The sequence below is a fragment of the Prionailurus bengalensis genome, chromosome C1 (assembly GCF_016509475.1).
Source record: "Prionailurus bengalensis isolate Pbe53 chromosome C1, Fcat_Pben_1.1_paternal_pri, whole genome shotgun sequence".
In the NCBI taxonomy this organism is placed as follows: domain Eukaryota; kingdom Metazoa; phylum Chordata; class Mammalia; order Carnivora; family Felidae; genus Prionailurus; species Prionailurus bengalensis.
The window spans coordinates 160,635,581-160,658,266 of NC_057345.1; the positions used below are offsets into that span (position 1 = coordinate 160,635,581).

Consider the following 22,686-nt stretch of genomic DNA (forward strand, 5'->3'; position numbering starts at 1 on the left):
CTCTCTCTCAAAAATAAACTTTTTTTAAAAACTTAAAAATAAAAAATAAATAAAATGGTTAATTGTACGTTATGTGAATTTCATCTCAATTTTGGAGAGAAGGCAAAAAAAAAAAAAAAAAAAAAATCAGAGAACAAAAGCCAAACCCATGCTTAGGTAACTTGATAACCTCAAACACCTGGGAGGTGGGGAGGAGGGGTAAAAATCCAAGAACTAAGCATTTGTCACAGAAATCTAGAAAAAGAACAGCAAATTAAGCCCAAAGAAAGTCAAAAAAAGAAACAAAAATCAGAATAGAAATCAATCAAACAGAAAACAAACATTAAAGAGAAAGGATGAATGCTAAAAGTTGGCTCCATGAGAAGATGAATAACCTAGTAAGAGGGATCAAGAAAAAAAGAGACAGGACACAGTAACTATCTGGAATGAAAAGAAGACATCATTATAGATATTAAACACAGAAAGATCACAAGGGAATACTATTTACAATTTTATGCATACACATTTGAAATTTTAAATAAAATGTAGGCAATACTAGAAAATACAATTTACCAAAACTGATATGAAAACTGAAACTCTAAAGAGTACTATGACATTATAGAAACTGAAGTCATTATTTACAACTTCTCCAGAGAAAACTCCAGGCCTAGAAAGCTTCCTCAGTGACTTTCTACCAAATATTTAAAGAAGCTTTAATACCCTTCTTACACAAATTCTTAAAATAGTGGTAAAAGAAAAAGCACTTCCCAATTCATTTTTATGAAGATGGGTGTTACCTTGGTACAAAATCCGACAAGAAAATTATAAGAAAGGAAAGTTTCAGACCTATCTCGTTCGTGTACATAGGTGCAAAAATACTAAACGAAAAATTGGTTTAAATGATTCACATAAAAAATAACAACTCACAGTTAAATTGGATTTAGTCCAGGAATACAAGGTTGGTTTAATAATTAAGGGAATTGGGGCACCTGGGTGGCGCAGTCGGTTAAGCGTCCGACTTCAGCCAGGTCACGATCTCGCGGTCCGTGAGTTTGAGCCCCGCGTCGGGCTCTGGGCTGATGGCTCAGAGCCTGGAGCCTGTTTCAGATTCTGTGTCTCCCTCTCTCTCTGCCCCTCCCCCGTTCATGCTCTGTCTCTCTCTGTCCCAAAAATAAATAAATGTTGAAAAAAAAAAATAATTAAGGGAATTAAATAACTCCCCACTTTAAAAAAAAAACTGCTGAAAAGTTAAAATGATTACCTAAATAGATGCAGAAAAAGCTTTTGACAAAACTCAGTATCTATTCATGCTTTAAACAAAAACAAACCAGTAACAGAAAGGAACTCCCTTGATCAGAGAAAGGAAAAATTGTCAAGTACTCATTCTCTCTCTACTTCTAAAATTACGAGCAACCCAAGAATTCCCACTATAACCAATCTATTCAACACTGTACTGGCAGTTATAGTCACTGCAACAAGGTTAAAAAAAAAAAAAACCCCAAAAAGTATTAGGACTGGTAAAGATGATATTACTTTATCACTCATAAGCCATATGCTTATAGAAAATCAATCTAGTTGAGATAAATTATCAGAATTAAAGCAAGGTTGCTGGTTACCAAGACAATAGGCAAAAATTAAATGAACTTCTACATATCAGCAATAAATAGAAAATAAAAGTTTAAAAGATGCTATTTGGGGCACCTGGGTGGCTCCATCAGTTAAACTCCTTTTTTTTTTTTTTTTTAGAGAGAGAGCGAGAGCATGAGCATGCAAGAGCAGGGATGGGGCAGGAGGTGGGGAGAGAGGGGGAGAGAGGGGGAGAGAGGGGGAGAGAGGAGGAGAGAGGGGGAGAGAGGGGGAGAGAGGGGGAGAGAGGGGGAGAGAGGGGGAGAGGGAGAGGGAGAGAGAGAGAGGGAGAGAGAGGAGAGAGAGGAGAGAGAGGGAGAGAGAGGGAGAGAGAGGGAGAGAGAGGGAGAGAGAGGGAGAGAGAGGGAGAGAGAGGGAGAGAGAGAGGGAGAGAATAGCAAGCAGGCTCCATGCCCAGCGCAGAGCACAACACTGAGCTCTCACAACCATGAGATCATGACCTGAGCTGAAATCAAGAGTCTGATGCTTAACCCACTAAGCCACCCAGGTGCCCCAAACGTCCAACTCTTGATCTCAGCTCAGGTCTTGATCTAAAGCCCTGCATTGGGCTCCACACTGGGCATGGAGCCTAATATAAAAAATTTAAAAAATTAAAAAAATATATACTATTTACAATATCAGAAGATAAAAATAAAACACCAAGAAGTGTAATAAAATTATGCAAGATCAGGGGCGCCTGGGTGGCGCAGTCGGCTAAGCGTCCGACTTCGGCCAGGTCACGATCTCACGGTCCGTGAGTCCGTGAGTTCGAGCCCCGCGTCGGGCTCTGGGCTGATGGCTCGGAGCCTGGAGCCTGCTTCCGATTCTGTGTCTCCCTCTCTCTCTGCCCCTCCCCCGTTCATGCTCTGTCTCTCTCTATCCCAAAAATAAATAAAAAAACGTTGAAAAAAAAATTATGCAAGATCATTACAGAGGAAAGTATAAAAATACTGAAATGATGAATTTATACTATCTACATGGACTGGAACATTATTGTAAAGATAAAACATTATTGTAAAGATAAAATCAACAGATCCAGCGCAATCTCAAACCCTCATAGATTGGTTTTGGTTTGGTTTGTAGAATGTATCCAGAAACAGCCAAGGAAATCTTGAAGAAAATCAACAGAAAATCAATAGAATGTGTATTAATTTTCTATTACTGTTCTAACAAGTTACCATAAACTTAGCAGCTTGAAAAAACACATGTATTATCTCCAGTTTCTGTGGGTCAAGACTCTCAGCACAGCATGGCTCAGGGGGGTTCTCTGCTTAGACTCTCACAAGGATGAAATCAAGGTATCAGATAAGCTATGTCTCTGTCTAGACACTCTAGGAGAGAGAATCTATTTCCAGGTTCATTTAAGATGCTGGCAAAATTCAGTTCCAAGCAATTATAGGACAAAGGTCTCCATTTCCTTCCTGTCGGTCAAGCGAGAGCTTCTAGAATACAAGCTATTCTATATACAAGAATATTCTGTGCCTCACGGCCCTCTTTTCAAGGCAGCAACAGCAGGCCAAGTCCTTTTCATGTTTCTGAGCCAAATTCTTCTGATCTCTCTTGATGCCCCATCTCTCTTCTGCCTTCTTCCCTTCAGCCTCTTTTGTATTTAAGGGGCCTGAGTAGTTAAACTGGTCCCACCAAAATAATCCAAGGTAATCTCACTATTTTAAGGTTTGTTGCCAATAACGGTAATTACACCTGCAAAACCCTTCAGAGCACTACTGTAGATTAGTATTGAATTGAATAACTGGAGAAAAGAAATCTTGGGAGAACATCTTTAGAATTCCACTTATCAAAAGGCGGGATAGTTTGTTTTAATGGATATCAAGGTAATTATATTTACTGGATATCAAGCTGGTAATTAAAACGGTATTGATGAGGGAGCATAAGGCAGGCTGAGGGCAAAATACGAACTAGCACACACACACACACACACACACACACACACACACACACCCCAGGTGGGATATGTGTGATATTCTTTGGACACTCCAGGCTACCCAAAAACAAGAAAGGACAAAAAACAAATGGTTAAACTGGTAAAGAGTCTCTACCCGTTTACCAGAAAAAGGCAACCTCATTAACAGCTGAGAAAGTCCAGGACTCCCTATGGTCTTCATGTTAATGCTTTGCCAGAGGGAAAAACAACCTTAGCTTGACAGTAGCTAGGCCTCCAATACTTCGTGACTCTTCAGCATATGATAATCCCTTCAGGAACTCTCTCTCCTCCAACTCCATAAAATGGTCACCCCCACACTTAAAGTGCAGCTCTTTCTGCCCACAGGTCTTGTCCCCATGCTTTAGTAAAATCACCTTTTTGCACCAAAGACGTCTTCAAGAATTCTTTCTTGGCCGTCAGCTACAAACCCCACCATCACCCCTAAACTTCATTGGCACAAGAATAGACAAATGATACAGAATGCACGGCCGAGAAAACAGACATGTTCCTGGGTACAAACACTTGATTCATAAAAAAAGGGGGCACTGCAAAACAGTGGGAAAGAGTCCATTTCAGTAAACGGATATCAGGACAGCCATATGGAAATGACACTTACTACTACATCACACCACACAGAAAAAACCAACTTCAGAAAGAAAAGCATATGAAAAGCATAACAGGGGTGCCAGGGTGGTTCAGTCAGTTAAGCATTCGACTTCGGCTCAGGTCAGGACCTCACAGCTCATCATGAGTTCAAGCCTGCATCGCGTTCTGTGCTGACAGCTCAGAGCCCAGAGCCTGCTTCAGGTTGTGTCTCCCTCTCTCTCTCTCTGCCCACCCCTCCCCAGCTCCAGCTCTGGTTCTCCCTCTCTCTCCTTCAAAAATAAACAAACATTAACAAAATAACAATAAAAAAGAAACAGAAAGAAAAGCATAACAACGAAGTTTCTGAAAGACAATATTGCAGAGTGGGACAACTTTAGGAATAGTGGCATAAGAAGCTCAGTAGACTATCCCTCCCATCCCTCCAGTGAAACAACCATTTAACTGGTGAAACTTTTTTTTTTAACCTGTTTTGTTTTTTTGTTTTTACACCAACCAACCAACCACTTAATGTTTCTGGAGACTGTCCTAAGGGCATACAGCAAATGGAGAAACACAAATTCAAGAAAATATACCAAACTAAGATGAGAACAGCACCTCATCTGAGCCACAAGTCACTCCCATTCACACGTCCCAACTATACCAGATGGGTTCTGCATGAGCTCCGCTACCCCAGTCCAGGAGTATAATTTCACCCTGGAGAAGGATGCTGGCATCTTCCACCACCCACCCCACCCCCACCCCCAGCTCCATGTTGCAGAAACTATGTCAGGCAGGCATGGATGAGAAAACTAATGGGTCCCTCTTCCCAACCAATTCCCACTAATACAGCAGAAGCTCTACTCCAAAAATACTGTGTCACAATTGCTCACTCATAAGCAAAACTTCTTTGCCAGGAGGAGCAAGCTGAGAATACTGATTACCATCCTCATCCAGGGCCCTACTCCTACAGCTGGGTGTCAGTTTAAGAGAAGTTATCTCTTTTCTCTATCCCTAACTCCACTGAAGCAAGGCAGAGATTCTTCCCAGGAGGAAAAAACAGGCTGTAAGAACTGAGAGCTTTGTTCTCCACCTAAGGAAACAGACTTTATTTGGCAGATCATAGGGAAGTTCATTCCTAAGGGAATTTTCCAAAACTATGAAGATTTTGGAGGTAAACAACTAAAAAGAGGATTGTAGTTCCATGACAGAAGTAGCAACAAGCAAAGCTACAGACCATCTAGAAGTTTAACCGAGAGAATGATGCAAACTGTGAGAAATGCAGTTACCTCCCAAAGCAAGCACAAGTCTCAAAGACTGGCAACCCTTAAGCTTCTGTAGAAACCTGACTTAATGCAATCAGACTGTGGAGCAATTTATGCTCCGGGAAGTTGATGAAAGCAACAGAGCAATCAGCTAGCAATTAATGGAGGCTGACAGCTGAGTGTGATGGCAGTAGAAGCAGACCAGCCAAATGCTTAATGGAAAATCAGGGAAAGAGAAAAAGAACAGGGTCAAAACCACAGTCATCTCTGGTGGTCAAGAAGACTATGCACATGCCTTTGAGAGGGCCCAGATGTTGGATTCAGCAGAGTTCAAAGCAGCTATTATAAATATGTTCAAAGAACTAAAAGAAACCATGAAAACCGTGTTTAAAGAATTAAAGAAAGGTTATTATGACAGTATCTCTTCAAATAGAAGAGAATGCCAATGAATACAAAATAATTAAATTAAAACTCTAGAGTTGAAATGTACAGTAACTAAAATGAAAAATCCACTAGAGGGGCTGAAGAGCTGACTGGAGCTGGCAAAAGAATCAGTTCTTCTGGCTACACCATACAATAATCTGAGTCTACATGAGAGAACCTGAGTGTCAGCAAAGGCAGCATAATTGCATATTTCTCCTTAATTCTCTTAACCAACTTAAAAAAGTAACCACATACAACATGCATATAATTCTGTCATTAGGCCTAAAACATTTAGAAATGGGACATCTGATAATAATAGCATAAAGGAGGCAGGTGGAGACAAACTTTATTGGAGTAAGGAAATGACATTAGATAGTAAACCAAATCTACAGAAAGAAATGAAGAGAACTGAAATGATAAATAAGAAAGTTAGTAAAAAACTATTATATGTACATGTTTTCCTTTCTTATCAGTTTCTTTAAAAGACAGAAGTTATATGAAATAATTATAATAAGGTGTTTTTTAGTTTGTAACATAGCAATGTGATTTAAAGAAAAGGATGGAGTAGAACTAAATAGAAATAAAGCTTCTATATATCACCAGAATTATAAATCTGAAGTAGATTTTGACAAATTGTGTAATGTATACCCTCAAGCAATCACTAAGAAAATAACCCAAAAATAATTTAAAAATCATTAAAGGAATTAAAATGTTACACTAGAAAATAATGCAAAAGAATGCAATAAAGAAGGCACAGAAAGACAAAAAGAGACCCACAGGAAACGAAAAGCAAAATGGCAGATGTAAAAGCAAAATGGCAGATGTACCAGTATCATTATCAAGAGGCAAAGACTGGGGGCGCCTGGTGGCTCAGTCAGTTGAGCATCCGACTTTGGCTCAGGTCGTGATCTCGCGGTTTGTGGGTATGAGCCCTGCGTCAGGCTCTGTGCTGACAGCTCGGAGCCTGGAGCCTGCTTCGGATTCTGTGTCTCCTTCTCTCTCTGCCCCTCTCCCACTTGTGCTCTGTCTCCCTCCGTCTCTCAAAAATAAATAAGTAAATAAATAAATGTAAAAAAAAAAAAAGAAGCAAAGACTCTAAGACTGGATTAAAAAAGGACAAGATCCGACTAAATGCTGTCACACTTTAGATTCACAGACACAAACAGGCTGAAAGTAAATAGATGGAAAGACACGATGCAAATAGCAATGATTAAAAAACTGGAGTAGATATACTACTATCAGACACGTTTAAAACATTTCTAGAGGTGAAGAGGAACATTTTATAACAATTAAAGGGTCAAGCCATCAGGAGATAAAAATTATAAATATGTCTGCACCATATAGCAGAGCTTCAAAATACATGAAGCAAAACTGGCAGAATCAAAGGAAGAAAACAGACAATCCTACGATAGTTAGAAGACTTTAATACTCCATTTTCAATAGTAGAACTAGACAGAAATTAAGAAGGAAAGAGAAAGCTTAAATACTATAAACCAACAAGACCTAACAGGCATGTAGAGGATACTCCAACAACAGAACACATATTCTCCTAATGCACACATCAACATTCTCCAGGACAGACCACATGCGAGGCCATAAAACAAGTATTAACAAATTGAACAGGGCTAAAATCAAAGTATATTCTCTAAGCACAAATGAATTAAATCAATTACAGAAAGAAATTTGGGAAATCCACAAATATGTGAAAATTAACATACTCCTAAATCAGCAACAGGTCAAAATAAGAAATCAAAAGGGAAATTAGACAACACTTGAGATGAGTAAAAGCAAAAACATAACAAGGGTGCCTGGATGGCTCAGTCGGTTAAGCTTCTGACTTCAGCTCAGGTCATGGTCTCGTGATTCACGAGTTCAAGCCCCATGTCCGGCTGTGTGCTGACAGCTTGGAGCCTGGAGCCTGCTTAGATTCTGTGTCTCCCTGTCTCTCTGCCCCTCCCCTGCTCTCACACCCTCTCTCTCTCTCTCTCAAAAAAAAACAAAAAACAAAAAACAAAAAAAAAACACACACACACACAAAAATAACAAAACTTAATGATGAACTGATAGCTAACTGAGTGCTTAAAGGGAAATTTACAGCTGTAAATGCCTATATTAAAAGCAACAAAATACAGGAAAACATTTTTATGAACTTGAGATACTTCTTAAATACCATAAAGGGAGGGAAATAGCAGGCCACAGAAAAGGGGAAGTAATAATAAAAGAAAAGAATACTTATCCAAAATATAAAAAGAATTCCTTTAAATACATTACTGTTTTTTGTAAGACAAACACCACAAAGGAAAACTGACCAAAAGATTTGAACACTTAACATATGTTAGACACCCAAAAGCCAATAAACTTATGCAAAAATGGTTAGCTCATCAAGGAAATGAAAATTAGAACCATAAAACCACCTCACACCCTTCAGATTAGCAAAAATAAATAATACTAATAAGACGTGGAACAATAGGAATTCTCATAAATTGCTTATGGGAGTATAAATTGTTACAGCCACTTTGGGAAACCAGTAGGATCTACTAAAGGCAAATAAATATCCTATAAGCCAGTAATTTACTGTTAGGTATATACGCAATAGATATTAATAGTACACGCAGAGACAGGTATAAACATGTTCATACAGCATTATTAGTAATAGTCAAGAAGTGGAAACAATCTAAACATCCATCAACAGATTATATAAACTGTGATACAGGCACACAAAGTAACATTACAGAGCAATGAAAATGAACTACAGTTACAGGAATTAACATGGATATCAAAAAACAACGTATATACTGTGTGAATCTATCTATATAAAGCTCAAAATAGGCATAACCAAGTCAGAATAGTGATTTCTGTGGGAAGAAGAGAGAAGGTAGTGACTGATGGGAGAAGGAAGAGGGCTTCTGAATGTTTTTTTTTTTTTAATGTTTTTATTTATTTTTGACAGAGAGAGAGAGAGAGAGACAGAACACTAGTGGGGGAGGGGCATAGGGAGAGGAAGAAACACAAAATCCGAAGCAGTCTCCAGGCTCTGAGCTGTCAGCAGAGCCAGATGCAGGGCTAGAACTCATGAACGACGAGATCATGACCTGAGCTAAAGTCTGATATCTGAGCCACCCAGGCGCCCCTGAATGTTCTATTGACTGAGTAGTAGTAGTTACACAGATCATGGTTTATAATAATTCACTAACCTAAAATATATTTGTGGGCATTTTCTATATGTCTTATGCTTCAATAAGATAAAACAATATACAAAATTTAAAAAATCAGCTGCATCACAGCAAAATTAGAGTACTTGAACTTTAAAGGGCAATATCACAAGAAAATACTTGTGTTGAATAAAAGTATAAAACTTTATATAATGGAAAATTTACAAATATATAGAAAGAAAAAAATGGAGAAAATGGTCCCATCAAATATAACAAGGACTGACATCACTACCATATATTCTAATGCCTAAGGTAAAATATATCAAGAAAGATCAGCAATGGGCTCTTGATACAAATACTAAGTTCAAGGGGCGCCTGGGTGGCTCAGTCGGTTAAGCATCTGACTTCAGCTCAGGTCATGATCTTGAAGTTCATGAGTTGGAGCCCCACAATGGGCTCTGTGCTGACAGCTCAGAGCCTGGAACCTGCTTCAGATTCTATGTCTCCCTTGCCTCCTCTCTCTCTGCCCCTCTCCCACTCATGCTGTCTGTCTGTCTGTCTGTCTGTCTGTCTCTCTCTCTCTCTCTCTCTCAAAAATAAAGATTAAGAAAATTTTGAAAAATATTAAGTTCACTCTCACTAGCAATCAAGACATAACCGTAATTCCCTTCTCTAGGGAGAACTTTGTTCATACCTCTATGATAGAAATACAATTCCCTCACTTGCTACTTTTCTTTCTTAGAGAACTTTCCTTCACAGCTGCAAAGGGTTGCTCTATGATCCACAGGAGAATAGTGCTGCCTTGATTCCTGAATGTCCAGTTTCTATTTCAGTCCCCCTGAGGTCTGCGTTCTAAGATATACCCAGCTGTATATCCTTCTAATAGGAAATCTTATTTGCTTAAGTTTTTTTCTAGCAACCAAATGACAAATACCTTGATATAGTATATGCTGCAACTACATCACAGTTCTTCTTTTTATATCGTAAGTTGAAACCTAGTAACACAGAGACTGTTTTACTTGATCCACAGCGTGTTTTTTTTTTAAGTATATTTTGTAAAAGTACGAATTACATGTTATGAATTACAGTCTTCCCCATCGGATTGTGACCAAGCTCCTAAGAGGCAGGGACTCTATTATGTATCTTTGTTTTCCCAGTACTACGCTCTAGGTCCAAAAATACTTGCTGAGTAAATAAACAAACTACACCAATAAGGTTTCTATAAAACTCTAAAGCTATGACAATTGATTCATAGCTGAGAAGCAATAACAGACTTTAAAATCCTAGTTATCCCACTGGGAAGAAATAATAATACACAATAAAATATATGACGCTTAATATCTGTCTCCTTCTACCCAATAAACCAAATCCTTCAAATATACACTAAAGAAGCAATTCAAAGGAAGAAATATTATTGTATGCATAATAAATGTCAAATATTATACAGTGAAATAACAATTATGATTAAGTTTTGGTGTACATATCAACTAAGTTATGTTAGTATACATTAATTTAATATATTTATTTAATTATATTATACATTTAATATAATTAAAGTATAATTATGAAACCTACAATACAAGAACACGTAGAGATGAGGGAATGTAACCTAAACATTAGTTTTCAATGACTCTCTAATATGAGCTGGTTTTTTTTATCCTTGTCTTTCACCTCAAAAGAAAAAATTGACCATTGCATGAACATACATACACAAACACTAACAGCAGCAGCAGCAAGTAACTTAACCAAGGTCACACAGCTCAGAAGTGACAGAGAATGGAAATAAATCCAGGTCTATCTATAGTATCCCACAATCCTAACCCCTGGACTACACTGCCTACACACCCACCAATAAACACACATTGTTAAGCACCTACTGCACATAAAGCAATCTCCTTGGTACACACATAAGAACACATGAAAAAAACACAATACAAGGCACTTTTACAATTTTCAATGCAGTGCTTTCAAGTATATTTCTGCATATCGAAAGCAATATGAAAAACAAGATGAATCATAAACACTGCTAATCCAAATATATACTGCTTGATGCTTGCTTAAATGTTATAAACATGTCTCATAAATTTGATCAATTCTCAAGCCACAGAAAATTACAAGAACTAAAATAATGAAAGTAGCAATTTTGAACAACGTTCGAAATCTGCCTCTGTCAGACACAACTTTACTAGAATTCTTCAACAGCCCAGGGAGACAATCCATGTGAATTAAATGTGCTCCAGCAACAGGGATCTCTATCCAGATAGTACTTGTTTCTTATTCTTGCCATTTATATATATTTTTAAGTTTACTTATTTATCTTGAGAGAGAGGGAGAGAGAGCACAAGCAGGGAAGGGGCAGAGAGAGAGAGGGAGAGAGAGAATCCCAAGAAGGCTCCGTGCTGTCAGAGCAGAGCTGGATGTGGGGCTTGAACCAATAACTGTGAGATCATGACCTGAGTCAAAAGCAAGAGTTGGACGCTAAACCGACTGAGCCACTCAGACGCCCCATTCTTGCCATTTGAATAAAGAAAAAAATTAAATTCTAAAGCATCGTTATATCTATATATAATAGTAATATTTAACATATAATGACTGCTTAATGTGCCACGAATTTCTCATTTAATTCTCACAACCTTGTGAAGTAGTTACCACTAGTATCCCAACCTACAATCAAGAAAATCTATAGGTGAGGCACTGAGAGGTTAAGTAACCACAGTTTAAGTGACAAAATTCAAATGAGAACCCAGGTCTGACAATTGCATGCTTATAACTATTACTTATGTTACACTAACTTACTACATCATAATGCTTTTTACATACAGTATCAATATCCAAAAACTAAGGACAATGCTGTCAACGAGGTCAAAGAAATAGGAGACACTAGACAGAAAGAGTAGGAGCCAAGAGCTTGCAGGATACTGCCACTTACTAGCCTTAGGTTTTTACTGTATAAAATCATAAAAGTTTATTAAAATGTTTAAAAGTATAAAACAAAAAGTTTTTAAATAGAGTAAGAGATGCCCAGAAAAAATATAATAAAGCATTTGACAAACTCGATTAGATACATGTTCCTTGTCAGGTTTGCAACCTTTCAATTAAGTGCAAAGCACTGTGTTAATAATATTTAAGCCCAGTACTTCATAGGATGAGTTGAACCTCATCTGCTTCAAAAATATATACCCATCTCATGCACTGCAGATACATGAACTCAGTACAATCCTTCATACAATATTTGACAACACTCATCAAAAGTCCTAAAATTGTCATATTTTTTGCCCTGACAATTCCACTGAAAACTGTCTTTAAGAAAAAAAAAAAAAAAAAAGCTTTTATTCATTATACCACTACATAATAGCCAAAACAATAAAATTTAAATTAAAAATAAATAAAAAGAAAAAAATAACCTAAATAACTACCGTAGTTGTTTTTGTTCACCATAATCCCTTTCTCAGGAAAACTACCACTCAACTAATCTGTGTGATCTTAAGGGGATTATCAATCATGATTTTCTGTGGGTTCCCCAACTCACCCTACCCACAGCCACAGTAGCTAGTTACCTTGCAGAACTTCATCTCCCAGGTCCCAGTGACTGGTTAAGAAACTGACAATTAGAAACATCAGCATCACGGGTGTAGGGATGGCTCCGTTGGTTGAGCATTCAACTCTTGATTTCAGCTCAGGTCATGATCCCAGGGTCATGGGATCAAGCCCCATGTCAGGCTCTGCACTGAGCATGGAGCATGCTTAAGATTCTCTCCCTCTCTCCTTCTGCCCCTCACCCCCACTCTCGCACTCTCCCTCTCTAAAATTAAAAAAAAAAAAAAAAAAAAAGCAGCAACCCAAAACTGACTGACATGTGGACATCAGGAAAGGGAAGCTATCTTTCAATTGTGGTTGCTACACTAAAAGGTATGTGTCTCGAAGTTCCAAAAAGAGGCTACAAGAATCCAGAAATGGAAACAGAGACTCAATGCCATTTTGTGAAATCTTGAATCTAAGCTATTTCCAAAGCCATTCCAGCCTCTTCCACACATACAATTCCCAGTTACATAAACCAATACATTTCTTTTGTTTAATTTACCAAGGCATATGTTAAGTTTTTATCACAGGTAAGCAACAGAACCATGACTAAAACACTACCTAAAGAAGAATGCTTAAGTTAGTAAATTATAGTACATTCATCCAATGGAATAGTGTTGACAAAATAGGGTAACTGTAAGAGCATGCACTCAGGAGCCTAGTCTGAGTCCTGGCTCTGCTACATGTTCTCTATGCGTTCTTCAGTAAGTTACTTACTTAACCTCTCTGGGCCTCAATTTTCTCATCTGTAAAACAGGGATATAACAGAACTTACTTCGTATGATTGTTACAAGTAAATGAGTTACTATTTACAAAGTACCTAGAATAGGGCCTACCATTAATAAGTATATGACTATTTTAAATAAATGAGGGGCGCCTGGGTGGCTCAGTCGGTTAAGCATCTGACTTCCGCTCAGGTCATGATCTCATGGTTAGTGCATTCAAGCCCTGCATGGGGCTCTGTGCTGAGAGCTCAGAGCCTGGAGCCTGCTTCAGATTCTGTGTCTCCCTCTCTCTCTGCCTCTCCTCTGCTCGAACTCTGTGTGTCTCTCTCAAAAAATAAACATTAAAAAATAAGTAAGATACATAAGTAAAACAAGTAACATACTAAGTTGACTAAATCATATAATTACCATATTTTTAAAAACGTGTGCACAGAAAAAAGGAAAAACTGTATTTTTAAAGAGGCAAACACACTATTTATCCAAAGAGAAAAAAAAGTGGAACATGCCTCAGATCTTATGAGAGACAGGAGGAATCTGACTGGCCTCATACAAATCCCTATGACCTTCACAAGTGTCACAATATTTTATCATCAGATGGGAAGCACATACACAGTGTCAAGTGTCAATCATAAAATCACACAATGTATCACATTTAACAAAACTAGCGATACTATTAACAATAAAGCTCAAGAATTTAAATCTAGAAATAGTTTGTCATTACCTCCAGCTGAATCAGTTTCCAAGGAAGGCACAAAGTTAGGAGTGTGACCAGTGAAGAAGAACAAATGTTATCCCAGAAGTCACTCATACTTGGCTTTGTAATGCATCTTTGTAGAATATACACATTTTTGCTTAAATATGGGTATAACTTGTCTTCTTGGCAGTCCCAACATTTCAGAACTAATAATGAAGCCACAGGAGAAGATTTAAGTTTCAGGGCGCCTGGGCAGCTCAGTGGTTAAGCATCCAACTCGATTTTGGCTCATGTCATGATCACCCAGTTTGTGAGCTCAAGCCCTGTATCAGGCTCTGCGCTGAGGGCATGGAGCCTGTATGGGATACTCTTTCTCCTTCTTTCTCTGTCCCTCCCCTCTCCCCCCAAAAAAGAAACTTTAAAAGTTAAAAAAAAAAAAAAGATTTAAGCTTCGTAACCTACCCACTGGATCAGCTCTGTCTTTCCTCATCATGCTTTGAATTCCTATTAACCTAGTCAAATTCTCTGTCTCTCATTAGATTTACTAAATAATACATATCAAGAGATTTTTTTTTGTAAGCAATAAAGTAATTAAAACTAAACACTTTAAAAAATGCTTCTTATAGACAAGCCATAGCTTCAAGCCTCTTGCTTCAAGCCTCAAAGCACCTCAACTTTGTTCAGAACCTTATGTACCAGGTTATAAAGCCTCCTGTACTCAGTAGGAAATTCTTTGTTCCAACCCTAATGTTTATTTGTTACGGCTGTGGTGGGCTTATGAGGCCAAATGGGAAGATAAATGGCATTCCAATTTAGATTATTAAACATAAAAATAAGGTTTTTCACTAGTGTACCTCTAACATTTCCCATGAAAGAACTAAACATATCTGAAAAAATGAAATGTAAGATTTGCACAGCTGGCGTAACTTTCTAAATTGGGTTGTTTGGTTTGGGGTTTATTATATGTGTCTTTTTTTAATCTTATCTTCATACGTGTATAAAAACTCATGCAGGGGCGCCTGGGTGGCGCAGTCGGTTAAGCGTCCGACTTCAGCCAGGTCACGATCTCGCGGTCCGTGAGTTCGAGCCCCGCGTCGGGCTCTGGGCTGATGGCTCAGAGCCTGGAGCCTGTTTCAGATTCTGTGTCTCCCTCTCTCTCTGCCCCTCCCCCGTTCATGCCCTGTCTCTCTCTGTCCCAAAAATAAATAAAAACGTTGAAAAAAAAAAATTAAAAAAAAAAAAAAAAAACTCATGCAAAGGGGCACTGGGTGGCTCAGTTGGTTGAGCATCCAACTTCGGCTCAGGTCATGATCTCGCGGTTTGTGAGTCTGAGCCCCGCTTCGGGTTCTGTGCTGACAGCTCAGAGCCTGGAGCCTGCTTCAGATTCTCTCTCTCTCTCTCTCTCTCTCTCTCTCTCTCTGCCCCTCCCCCACTCACACTCTATCTCTTTTTTTTTCAAAAATAAATAAAACATTAAAAAAAACTCATGCAAAAAAAAAAAAAACTAACACAAGTTTATAGGTAAACTGAATGGGCCTAAAAGATTAGTAAATTAAAACTGTGAAGGAAAAATAACTAAGAAAGTAACCAAAACCAAATTTCTGTATCTTAGGTAACATATCCTCATGATATGTTACCTAAAATGTAGACACTACATTAAAATGCAGACTTTGCTCAAATTTCAGCCCTAGCATTCACTGCTGCATCACACAAGTTTCTTCACTTCTCTTGTGCTTCAGTTTCCTCATCTGTAAAATGAGAAAGAAAGTTGCGTACACCTCACAAAGTTACGAGAATTAAATGAATATATGCAAACAATAAATTGTGGCTATTATTGTTGGTGCTATCCATAATATCACTCTCTAAAATATAACCTAAGAATTACTAACATAAGCATCTTCCTGGGTCTGAAAATATGTGCACCTTAAGATACATAATCACTCCATTTTTAAGAAGACTTAACAGTCTTTCAACAAAACTTTGTGTTGGGTGCCAATACAGAGGACATCCTGGTATGCACTAAGAATACAGAAATGAACAAAACACAATCTCTGAATTCAAGACCTCTCCATCTAGCAGGCAACACAAATAAAACTGTGATAAAAGGCAGCACAACGGACGTGCTATTAAATAATGACAATCCTAACTCAGGGGGGAAACACTCCAGAACCTAGCTACTTCACTTCAGAGTACCACACTGTTATTTATGTAACTAACATTGTTTTTAATATATTCATAACAGTGTTTTAGAAAGTAGATCATTAAGGGGCGCCTGGGTGGCGCAGTCGGTTAAGCGTCCGACTTCAGCCAGGTCACGATCTCGCGGTCCGTGAGTTCGAGCCCCGCGTCGGGCTCTGGGCTGATGGCTCAGAGCCTGGAGCCTGTTTCCGATTCTGTGTCTCCCTCTCTCTCTGCCCCTCCCCCGTTCATGCTCTGTCTCTCTCTGTCCCAAAAATAAATAAACGTTGAAAAAAAAAAAATTTTTAAAAGAAAGTAGATCATTAAAAACAAGATCACTCAGCACACTACTTACCAAGCTCATAAACTTGAAATTTTTTTTCCATAATAATGAAGGTGATACCTTCCCTTAACAAACCCAAACATAACCTTGAAAAAGTCACACTGCTTCTTCAAGAAACATTTCTTTCACCAATAAATAAAAGCTACCAAACTTTCCTCCAATAAGTTATATTAGGACAAATGTCAAAAGAATAATATTTTTGAGCTGGTCAAGACCTCTGAGAGCCTCGAATCCAAACCCCCTCATTTTACAGATGAAAAGAAGCCACAAAGTGTAACGGAAAAAGCACTAAGTTGAAAGTCAGAAGAGTGAATTTTGGTCCCAGGTCTCTCACAATAAAAGCCTGGGTAAATTATCTAAGTTTCCTCATCTGTAAAATGAGAGGTTTGGACTCAATTGCTTCCAAGGTCCCTTTCAGCTCTACAATTCTCATTTTATGAAACTGAAGCAGAGAGATAAGCAACTTGCCCAAGGTTACACAGCTAGTTAACGGCAAAGCAGGGACTACACTTGGATTTCAATTACGATCAATGTACTTTCTCATCTGTACCATACTGCTTCTCTTACTTCGTAACACTATTCTTCTAAATTTTTCTTAGATTTTTGGAAATGATTAACAAGCATGAAGCGTTTTATGAAACTAAACGATTTACTCCTATGGCTCTTCTATAAAAACAGCTCTAAATCCAACTGCAGCAAGTTCATGAAGTCTCGAGCTGTGTGTCACTTACTACACTTCAGTTGAACTTCAACGAAGTTATGGGAATTTATGCTTAAGTTCCCTAAAATCTAACTTTTCAATCCAACTCATAAAAGAGATTATGTTCCTTATAAAATTAAAATATGAATTGTTACAGGTAATGGTAAGTATTACATGCATAATTCTCTGAATACGAGGAGAATTAAAATTCTTCATTTTACTTTATGTCCTGGTTATATTTAATAGGCATTTTTAAATTCAAGAGTAATCAATTTCAACACTTTTCTTTCATGTATCTTCTTTTCAGACTCTCTAGCTTTAAAACCATTAGCACAGATTAAGCATATTCCTTCTGAAATCACATAAACAATTACAAATAAGACTATAAAGACCGGTGAGAGTTTCTCTTTCAAAATTGAAAATCAGCCCCCACAGTATTCTAAAATTCTGTGCCTGAATATATTACAAACTCTACTAAACTGTATCATAAGCAGCATCTGATTCCCTAAAATGCCCTCAAAGCTTATTATATTTCACAGGGAATTTAGCAAGATTTCAGGAAGACTAATAGCGTTGATTCCAGAAAATACAAGAAAATACTCAGAGGAAAAGCACAATAAAAACACAAAATAAAGTCAACAAGAGTTTCATACCAGTGACTGAAGAGAATATTCAAATCATTCACACACATATAAGTACAGTTTAACTATAGAATTAAGTGATTTTCAAAGAATCACAGAATGTTTATATTTTTAAATTGGATGGGACCTGAAGTCACTTAATTCAATAGCACTCAAAATAAGAATCAACAGAATTTATCTCTGCCTCGCCCAAAAATGTCCCTGTAGACTGCTTTAAATTCTTATTGCTAAATACTTCCAAGAGCAGTTTTTTCCACTGTTGGACAAGTCTAGCTGCTATACAGTTCTTACTAACATCCTTGCCAAAAAATTATACCGAATTCAATCTATGCCTAACTTTCACCTGCTGGTCTACATTCTAGAATAGCAGAATGAATCTACTCTGCTATTTACATTTTTGAAATACAAGACAGCTATCATGCTTCCCACCATTTCAGTGGTCTCTTCTTTGGGCTATAAATGTATAGTCCACAGATTTCTTGTGGGTTCTGGAGACATTTCGGAAATACGGTGTACTTCCATACTGAAGTAACGTTTTAAAAAAACCTGCCACTTGTCAAATTTTGGTGTAATATCAAAGAAGAATAGACGCAATTTCTTTAAAAAGACTATTAAAATACATCATCTTTTCTAATTACCTATCTATATGAAGCTGGATTTTCTTCACAATACCTCAATCAAAATAAATCATAACAGACTGAAAGCAGAAGCAAAATGCAGCTGTCTCCTAATAAGCCAGAAATTAAAGTGATGTAAAACTATGAAACAATGCCACCACTCTCACTCAAGTTTTTGTTTTACAATACTTTTTCTTCATTTAAAAACGTTACCAAGTAATCAGTTTACTATTTTTAGATAAGTTAGTACTTTTGAAATTGTTTCTAAAACAGTAAATATTGATAGGCATATCCCACATAAAATCTCTTTAGAGTTCTCAGTAATTTTTAAGACAGCAAAGGGTTCCTGAAACCAAAGAAAGTATTTCCCAAGGGCAGATTCCCAGACCTCTAACTATCCTGGGATGCTCTCTTTTCTCTCTCCTCTAATTCATAAATGTGCCTCTGTAAAGAAGGCACCAACTATATATCTATTCCTAAGCTAAAACCCTTAAACATACAACCCTGTCCTCCAGCTAGTGACTACAAGCAATTAAATGGCCATCTGGTACACCTTTATTTTTAACATCTCCCTACAGGTATTAATCATCCAGCGTCAAATACTTTAATTCTTCTTTCTGAGGGATGCAGTCTGTAAATATGAAAATAAAATGAGCAACAGTTTAATTACACTGTGGTATTATCTTTTTAACCAAACTACTTTCACTGTTTACATAAAAATAAAGCAAATTATTCATATCTAGTAAGATGGAACAGAAAGAAAATCCAAGTCTTCTGTATAATCATTTGATTCTTAGCAATAACTTATTCAAAAGTACCCATGTACTGATAGGCAAGAAAAACTCCATCTGTTCTTCTAGCCAATATGACACTAGGTTCCTAGGCCTCAGTAAAGCAAAACTAACCTTTATTTGGAAATGCACTTAATTTCTTCTCATTTCCTTAACCACAGGATTATTAGAAGATAAAATGGGATAAAGATTGGGGCACCTGGGTGGCTCAGTAAGTAAGCCTCTGACTTTGGCTCAGGTCATGATCTCACGGTTCTTGAGTTCGAGCCCCGCACTGGACTCTTTGCTGTCAGCACAGAGCCTGCTTCGGATTCCCTGTCCTCCTACCCCCACCCCTCCCCAGCTCATTCTCTCTCTCTCAAAATACATCAATAAACTTTTAAAAAATGGAATAGAGACCACAGGTTTACAAGATCCAACATGAAATCCAGAGTGACAACTGCTGACACCTCTCAGGGAACTTCAAGACTGATAAAGGAAAAGCCTTGGGACTCTTAGGAATAGAAGTGGTCTATCCTCTATCACACAAATTACTAAATTCCAACAAATCCCTAATCCTTATAATATTTAAAGGTGTATTTTATTTGTAATCAAGTAAAACTATATTAATATGAGAATAGAGTGAGAAAGGAAAGAAGAAAGCCAAAATAGAGAGCACTGAAAATAATCACAGTATAATATTAAATTTTTGGTTTCAAATATATCAAAACTTCAAAATAATCAATTTTTACAGTTCTGACCCATCTTCAAAAACAGCCCATGTTTTTGAACTCCATGAAGGAGTTCCTTACATAACTTTGTACACATACATCCATGTATCTTTTGAGTTTAAATTTTTCTATTATGTTGCATGAAATTGCTTCAATTCTTCAGAAACAAACTTTGTTTTCACCTTGATCCATACATCCTTTTCTTTTTTAAATGTTTACTTTTTAGAGACAGAGAGAGAGAGAGAGCAAGAACAGGGGAGGGGCAGAGAGGGAGGGAGACAGAGGATCCCAAGCAGGCTCTGTGCTGACAGCAAGAGCCTTACGTGGGGCTCAAACCCACAAACCGTGAGGTCATGATGTGAACCGAAGTCAGCCACTTAACCGACTGAGCCACCCAGGTGCCCCAGATGCATATATTCAAGTTCTACTAATATTAACGGTTCTTACTAACAGTCACCCTAAGTCCAAAACTCCCTCAACTTACATCAACTTATACAATATACTAACGTGTATATCCACAAAAGATGTTAAACACTTGTTAAAATGAACACTGGGATCTCACTCAAAAGTAAATGTCTCCATCATTATGTCTAAGGTTTCATATATGCAATTCCTATTAGCACTAATGATATCCGAAAGACAATAGCTTCAGAATAAATACATAGAACCCTAGAGAAAATTAACACAGTTTTAACTTACATGCTGGTTGGTCAAAAAGAAATATACCACTGTGGCCACAGAAGTACTTGATGAAATATAAATGTTCACAAAAGCACGTCTTGTTATTTTATTAATAAACAAAAGATTCACTAATTTAGTTTACATAAAAGCCTACTGTAATCCAAACTGCTACAAAGAATTCTAGTTATTTGGAAGCTCAAGCTAAATTATTCTAACCCCTCAGGATTTTCAAACATCAGGAAAATTGCAGAATGACATAGAAGTTTTTTAACTAGAGTTAAAGTAACCTCAGAAACTCACAATCTAGACTTTGTAGCCCCTAAATTACTAATACTGATAACTGATGTTACAGATGAACAATTCAACACTACGTCTTGGCTCAGTGAAATGGCTCAATACATACTTGAGAAATGAATGAATGATAAAAAGGTATAGCCTTTTAAAAAGACGGTCTTTCCCAAGACCATCATTTACTATCACTCATTACACTATTACTGATAACACTATCATTAAGTATCTTAATGAAACTACAGATAAAAATAAAAGCATACTAAAAGCACCAACTGCTCTATTTACAAAATAGAATTTGGAACATTCATTTACAAATTTTCAAGTGCAAAAAGAAAAATCGCCAGATGCACTAAATTTGAATTAGTTAATAAATAAACTTTTATCTTCTAATAATCAGAACTCAGTGTTGGGGGTAAGATGGAAAAGGGGAAAATGTCTCTCAATGTACTCAGCATGCTTAATGGATGCCATAAATCAAACCTTTCCATGAATTTTCTGGAGCAAATTCATGCCAATCTTTGAGCCTATTGTCACTTTCACACATGCTCACAGGAACAAGATGACAAAGAATGCTATGCCTGAACCACTAGATTCAGGGCACAAAACACTTGATTAACAATTGTCAAGGCTGGGTAGTAAATATTGACAGATATTTTCAAAATAAATTAACCCCACCAATACCTACATAAACCAAAGCTCCTGGTTTCCTTTAAGGATTCACAAGACTATTGGACTTCCAGACATTTATTGAAAATGTGGTTACAGTCTCCTTGTGTGACACAACTGGGAGTGAACAACCCATTTACCAACTGCTGATGAATACCGCTAAACGTTTTCCCAGACAAAAGAGCGTTAAACGTGATTCCATGCGCATTTCTTCCTCCCCCATAAATGCCTCTTCTTCCAAATTTCATTTTATGTCGTATACTTAAAGTTAAATACAGCAAGTTGAAATCTTGGTCAAAAGCACTCCTGTGTCTTTACTAGCTGTGTAACTGCTACATCTGGTGGCAGCACACTTGCATGCAAGAAACCAGAAAACTTAGAAAACAATTGTAACCGATTTGGTGCGTGTTTGCAGTAACCTTTACGCCGATTATTTCCCACAAAACCCACGACTCTGTCAGGGAACAGGAGCCTACTTGCACAAGAGAGATAACGCACCAACACGCAGTGGGTGATGGCGAAGGAGAGAAAGTTGCAACCATCTGGAGAGGGTGGTTTCAAAAGCCTGCCCACGAGTCAGTCTGCCGTTTAAATTGCTCTAAGGGGCCAGGCAGGGGATCAAAGTCGGCTCTGATAATTTAAGCGACTCTCCCCCAAAGGGCAGGGACCCTGCTAGCGAGGGGCATCCTCCAGGTCCCGGGCTGCAAAGCTCGCAGAGCGGGGACCGCCTCTATGGGAGGAGTGCGCGAGGGAAGGGGAGGGGGCTCGAGGATGAATGCTTCAACGGGAGGGAAAACCCACCAGAGACCGGAGGCCAGGAGGTTAAGAGTACTGAGTGTACTAGCAAATGGAGCAGAAAGGGGCTGGCGTCCGGGGGGAGGCTTCCCACCCTAGCAGCACAGGCTCTTAGGAAGCCCATGCGAGTCTGCGCGCCTCGCCCCGTCCCCACCAGCGCGCACCCCCTCGTCCGTCTCCGCCGCCACCCGCGAACCACCACCCACAGCCAACGCACTACCTCCCCGGAGCCGGGCGGCCTCGCGTCCACCTCGTCACCATCCCCCACCCCGGGGTCGGCGGAGGAGACCCGGGGGGCGCGGGGGC

The 22,686-nt window shown here is 38.2% G+C and overlaps 1 protein-coding gene across 2 annotated transcripts in view; it reads right to left on the bottom strand.

Annotated features, from left to right (window-relative positions):
• Positions 1-22,686, bottom strand: part of TLK1 (tousled like kinase 1) — a 150,921-nt gene that overhangs the window by 127,570 nt on the left and 665 nt on the right. The window lies entirely within an intron of this gene.